Genomic DNA, 7,085 nt, shown 5'->3' with positions numbered 1-7,085 from the left:
AGAGGAAGAGGGAGAAGCAGACTCCGCTGCTGATCAGGGAGCCCGACATGGGGCTTGATCCCAGGACCCTGGGATCATGACCTGAGCCTAAGACAGAGGCTTAACCAACTGAGCCACCCAGGTGCCCCAGGAGACCTGTGTTTCGTTCTCACTTTGCTAACTGGTGTGTGACCTTGGGGGAGTCAATTTACCTTTCTGAGCCTCCATTTCTGACTCTATAAAATGAAGGGGTTAGATTATATAATTTTAATATTCAATGATCCCAACTTCTCTTTGTTCTATGAAAGAAAGTTGAAATGAAAAAGGCTGAAGCATATAAAAAGTATGCATTGTTGGTGTTGGGGGTCAGACCTCCTGAGAATTGGTGTGTGCTCCTTTGTTTCGACTATCTCCTTTCTCCACTCTGTTTCTCCTTTTACTCTGTTTTCTCTGGTTCCCATTGGTGGTAGGTACCTTATACGTGGGTTTCCCATGGACCATGCTTCAAGTGTTTTCCAATCCTAACCTGGTCTTTCAAACCCTGACAGTTTGGGTCCTCTTCTCTTCTTCCCCTCCTGAACATCATCAGCTAAAACAAACAAAATGGATAAATGATTTCATAATTAGGATGCAAATGAATTATTTTCAGCAGGCATCATTTTTTGGATGCCTGTAGCCTCTTCTATCCAATAACCACCCATTGAGTACCCACTATGTGTGAAGCACTCTGTTATTGACAATAAGGATCTAGATAAATAAGATGTGGACCCTGTCCTCCAGAGTGCACACTTTAGGGAGAAACACACACTACTGACTGTGATGTAACCTTGTCTGTGAAAAGAGGAAAGCTTGTGGTCACCTGGGTCTTGCTGGTTGACAGGGTAGAGGGAAGGGCAGGTCAGTTATAGGAGACCTTTAGGATAAAGGCCCAGAGCAGGTATCAGTTCAAAGTGTATTCAGTGAAAGACAGTAGTGTGTATGGGGGTGTGATGATTTGGGTGTGAGGACGAGTTGGAAGATGAACGGCAGTAGAAGCAGAGTGACTGGGGCTTTGAATGCCATGCTGAAGAATTCAGGCTGCATTGTATAGGTGGTTGGGAGCCACTGAAAGTGAGCTGGGTCATGACATGAGCTGAAGCTCTGTTCTCCCTAGAATGTGTCACATTTGGAGGGCTGGGGTAGGAAGTGTAGAACCCAGCCATGGTTTATTTGCATAGGAGATCCGGAGTCCTAGATTTCAGGATGTACACAGGCAATACTTCTTGTGCAAGATCTGATGAGAGACACCACCCATAACCCTGTGTAAGTATGACAGGGACAGGGGACATTGGTACCCCACAAGTTTGGTTTGGAGGACCTAGGAAAGGCCTCTGGAGATTCTCAGGATGATTTGGGAAGAACTGGAAGGGTCTGCAGGTGCTGCAAAGTGGGTGGGGGTGGAGCCAGAGAAATGCTTTTGTATGAATGTCACTGTCTCACTGGGAAGCTGTGGTTAAAAGAAGAGGAAGGGGGTTTGGAAGGTAATGAACTAGGGAGAAAAGGTGAGTGATGACCACGATTTTGTGGAGTCAGTGATGGAGGTGTGGCCCTTCCACACATCCCATGGTGGGTGTTGGTGTGCTTGTTTGATTTCAGCACAAGGCCAATGCTAACCAGACTCTCCTTCCTTCTTTGCCTCTAAAAGTTAGGGGCATGGTGGCAAATACTGTGAACTTGTTGCTATTTCTCACCTGAGCAGCAACACCCTAGGAGGTATCACTGGTCTAGCAGCTTTTTAAAAATTTCTTTGACTCGTTTAAAACCTAGGGATCAGTGAGGGAGCTTCCTCATGTCACAGAGAGGACTAAGGAATATTTGAAGGAAGAAAAGTTGGCCTCTCCACTCTCCTCCTGGGTCTGCTAGTGAAACAGATCCTGGTGCCCGCTTACCTACCTTTCCCTGGAAACCTGAAGAGTTAGCATAAGTAAAGTGGGAAGACTCTTACTTCCAGATAATGACTAGAGGGAGATGCACAGTTTCAAAAGGCTGAGGGCTTATTTCAGTTCACGTAGAGTCGCCTTTCACATTTCAACGCCCCCTGATCTTGCATTCTCGAGGCAGCACCCTCTCAGATACGCTCAACACATCCACTTAAGTAACTCGATTACTCTCGCAGGGGCTTTTACATAATGCACCGCCCATCAGGTGGGGCGTTCAATCATTCAGCACAGGACCCAGCGTCTCTCCTCTAATATCACTTTACACACAGCTAATGAACACGGGTTTCCAACAAGTGACTGCACCAGTCAATAAAGGACGGCGCAATCCTACCTGCCCGTGCTGCCGCTGCCGCCGCTGCCGCCGCCTCTGGAACCAATTAGCCTGCTCCTTCCCGGGTGCTGCGGGAATACATTTCCCAAAGTGGTTCTCCTGCTTACCCGGGGGTTATCTTTCTCTCTGTGTTCTTCTTCGCAGAGGGCATGCAAAACAGGGGAGGCTGTGGCAGTTCCACTGACAAGCTAGACAAGCTAGCGCTGGGAGCTGGGGACGTGATTTAAATTCACCATCCAACTCCATCGTCTTGATCCAAGCAAAGAGGTCCAGGGTGATTTGGGGTGTGGGGAAGATATGAGGAAGCCCCACCATTCCTGATGCTCTGAAAAGTAAGGAAGCTGCTGGGAGAACAGGCTGGTTTGTATCTCAGTCCCTCTCCTCTTCTGGTCTCATGGTTTGAACTGTTACCTGTGGGTACAGATCCAGGAAGAAATGAAAGTGCACTTTCCCCCATTTGCGCTTGTCCTTTCTCCTGCTCACCCCGGCCATGAAATCACAGTTAATTGTGAAGGAATGGTCCCTGTGCTGTAAGTCAGGATGCACTGACAATCTCTGGTTGGGTGACTTCCAGCAGGAAAGCTCACCAACTTTTTAGTTTGCTCTCCTGGGGGAATTGCTGCTCTGCCTCTTTCACCAGGTTGCTGAGAGGACCAAATGATGAAGTCCCTGTGAAAATACTTTGTTAAAGTAGAGCTCTGCACAGATACACAGTGGTGAGTGCTAATGTGGAGAAGCAGAAACAGCAATGGCTAGAAGTCAGATTAGAACTCTGAGTCATTTTCTGTTCAGCTTTGCTACTTACTAGCTCAGGGGCTTTGGTCACATCACTTTACCTACATGGGACCCAGTTTTCTCATTGAGAAATTGGGGGAAATAAAGCCTGCTTCATAAAATTGTTTGAAAATTAAAAGAGATAATAGGTGTGAATATTTAAAAACTGAGGAGTATTGTACAAATGGAAGGGATTGTTATTGCCTATGTTGATTTCACTGTGGCCTTAATCCAACTCTCCCTGTCCCTTGGGTATTTCATTTGCATTTTATTATTATTATTATTATTTTTAAAGATTTTATTTATTTATTTGACAGAGAGAGACAGCCAGCGAGAGGGAACACAAGCAGGGGGAGTGGGAGAGGAAGAAGCAGGCTCATAGCGGAGGAGCCTGATGTGGGGCTCGATCCCATAACGCCGGGATCACGCCCTGAGCCGAAGGCAGACGCTTAACCGCTGTGCCACCCAGGCACCCCAGCATTTTATTATTTTCTATTAGTTTTTATGCCACTTTTTCTTTAGTTCAAAAAATGCTTCTCCTCTCTTTTAGGTCTTCTTGATGAGATAGTAAGCTTCTCATATAAAGCCTGCATGGGCCAGGCCTGCAGTGAGTTCTTCAGCCACAGCTATCCCATTGAAGCACTTGTATACAATCAATTCTTAATGAATGCTGCAGACCCACTAAAACCCCTTGAGCACTCAGGTCCATCTTCTGAGTGTTACCTCATTTCCAAGAGGGATGCTAGTAGTCTCAAGGAAAGAAAAAAACAAAAACAAAAACAGTGAGCTCAGAGAGGTATTCTTTGATGATTTTTTTCTTTCCTTGATACACTTTTTCTTTGATTCAATGAATGAGTCTTGTTCCCTAAGCTAATTGTGGAAGTCAGTCACTCATCACAAGTTCTCCCCCAGCAAGGCAATAAAATCTTCAATGATGGGGCTTCGTTGTAACTAATGGAATGAGACTAGAAGAGATACCTCTTGAATAAAAGTTATAATTTCCATTTCAGTCTAATACAATATCTTAAATTGAAAGATGCAATGGGATAAAAATACCTTTGTTTTTTCTGATTGGAAATAACACTTTTGAAACTTTAGGGTTACAAAACCATTGCATTTGTATACAGTTTTGAGCAGGATGAATTTCCATTGGCACTAGCAATGTTGAGTCTTGGGAATCTCGTGCCTGGTGCAAGATTGCAAATAGCAACTCTCCAATGCAATCTATTATTCACTTAGTGAATTCTTATGAGGTACAAAGTACTATGCCGAGTTTTGTGGGAGACACAAAGAAGGGGGAGATGTGGTTTCTGCAGTCACATTAACTCCAATCCACACTGGGTCTGCATTACAGGGGAATAAGGCCTGGAGGTGCGTTCCTTAGCAATTATTAATGAATGCTTTCTTTCAGTATGTGGGGTCCTAGAATCAAACCCATGACTTCGTGTGTCCCTGCTTTATTTCCAGGAGTCCAAACCTGAGTCATGCTTCTCTTCCTGTTTCCTCCACAATAACACTGGCCACAATAATATTTCACAAGGCTCTGACTTATCAAAGGGATCTCTGTGATGGCTGACAGCATCATTGGTATGGAAAAATCATGGACCAGAGAAATGACAGCAGTAAAAGGAGATGGGGATGGTTAGGATGAGGAAGGGAGCAAGTGTGCTAGGATCACAACCTTTTTGGTTGAAGGTAATTTATGTAGTCCTAATCATTTTAAGAAATTTCCCAAGGCTGTGTTGACGTGTGTGTGTGTGTGTGTGTGTGTGTGTGTGTGTGTGTATTTCCTTTTTGTCTCCTTCATCTCTATTGTCTTTCCCAAAGTTACTGGATGGAGGCCTGTAAATGCCCTAGGAGTCACTATTGTAAGCTATTAGATCAAGATTGCAGTGGTAAATAGATTCAAGTCCAAAGTTATTTTAGTATGTTTCCACAAAGACACAACTTATTTAATTATGAAAGCACAACTTACTCAAGTCTCTTGAGAGAATTAACAGGGGAAGAGATACAGTCCGAAGCCGAACCACACTCTGATTCCATATTACAGACAAGTTTCCATTTGGATCCAGTGGTAGGTCTTCCTCCTTGTCATTAAGGTGGAAACAAACTGGGTTCCTATACAGTTGATGGTTCATGGTGTGTGTGTGTGTATGTGTGTGTAGAAGACACACTACAAGGGGAGGGTGAGAATTGGTCATATGAATAAACTACTGATGAACCCTAACACTATCTGGTAATTACCAGGATATTGTGCATGCGATGAGTGTGAGGGTTTTTCCAATTATATTTTTTTATTTTAAAAATTTTAACAAAGCGTTAGAGTCTGGAAAATACAGCACAGGCCTATTTCACTGAAAAGTTTCCAGTTTTCTGTTAAATTAAGTATGGACAAATGGATATAAAGCACAGTGTGACCCCCTCCCCCGCAGCATCTTCAGCAGAAGGTGGGGGGAGTGAAGGACTCAGGAGAGTAGCGGTGATCCAGGCCCTGGCTACCTCCCCCACTTCCATCTCCGTTGCTGCTCAGCTGGAGACAGAGGAGAGGTGGTGCTTTCAACTTGCCCAGGCTTAAGTCTGGGTTATTAATTTTTTTCTTTTTAAATATTTCAAAAATTGACATTTTCAAGTATATACAAAAATAGACAGAATAGCTTAATAAGCCCCCATGTTACCCAGCTTCAAGAATTACCAACATTTACCTATCTTATTTCATCCATTACCACTCCCCCCATTTTCCTGTTTTTAAAAGTATTTAAAAGCAAATCCCAGGCATCATGTTTTGTAAGTTAATACTTCAATATGCATTCATACTGATAAGAATTTAAAGAAAAGTTATATACACCTGATACCATTATCAAATTGAATACAAATGTCAATAAATAATATTATCTACTACCTAGTTCATATTCAGTTTTGCTAGTCTCCAAAATGTATTTTTTCCATTTGTTTTTTTTAAATGAGAATTTAAACAAGTTCCAATCAGTGCATTTAGCGGATTCTCTTAAATCTCTTTTAATCTATTCACTTTCCATGCCATTGATTTGTTGGAGAAATTGGTATTTGTATCCCCAGTGGATAAAAATGGTCTTTGGTGGAAGAAAGACCACCGGATAAAACACCAGGAGACCAATGCTCAAGGTCCAGCTCTGCTAGTAATTGTCAGTATGACCTTGGGATACATAGTTGACCTTCCTGGGTGTTAGTTTCCTCATCTAAAAAAATGAAGAGTTTCGATCAGGTGGTCTGTGAGATCGTGTTCTTCTTTTCTTTTTTCTTTCTCCTTTTAAAGATTTATTATTTATTTTTAGAGAGAGAGAGCAAGAGAGAGAGAGCACAAGCAGGAGTGGCAGAGGGAGAGGGAGAGAGAATCCCAAGCAGACTTGGTACTGAGCATGGAGCCTGCCATGGGGCTAGATCTCACAACCTCATCACAACCTGAGCCAAACCCAAGAATCTGACGCTTAACTGCAACCATCCAGGCTCCCAAGACCCCTTTCTAAACAGCAGAGGAAACAGGATAGAAATGGCTGCTATACTCTGTATATGTCAGATCCTCAAACTCTCAGCCTCCCGAAAAGGTAGATGTTTCTTCACCTGAGCCTGTAAAATACTAACCAGTTAAATCCAGATTTGGAAGAAGGTGGACCTTCTCACCAGCATTGTCTTTTCCTTAAAGCCTCTCTGAAACAAAAGGAAAAAAACTTGGGGCTTGGAGCAGCACTTGGAGGGCCCGTGGAGTCATTTTCCTTATCTCAACCTTTCCTTCCTCGTGGAGCACAACAGTTCATTCCTCACCCACGGGCAGTACCTGCCATGTCTGAAGTTCCTTCATTTTTCTGGAATACATTATGGCTAACGTGCGACGATTCCAGGGCACGGAACAGTAGAGTGGGAAGGGGCCTGAGCAATAACCACTCCAACCCCTTATGGGATGAACAGATCCCTCTACGACATCCCCAAAGCACGTAGCCTCCCTGTGGAGGCAACTTGTGGCCTCCTGTGGCAGCTCCTTCCAATCC

This window comes from Ursus maritimus, unplaced genomic scaffold (assembly GCF_017311325.1).
Source record: "Ursus maritimus isolate PB19 unplaced genomic scaffold, ASM1731132v1 scaffold_35, whole genome shotgun sequence".
NCBI classification, from domain to species: Eukaryota; Metazoa; Chordata; class Mammalia; order Carnivora; family Ursidae; genus Ursus; species Ursus maritimus.
The sequence above is the reverse complement of the archived record's forward strand: the minus strand, read 5'-3'. Positions refer to the sequence as shown.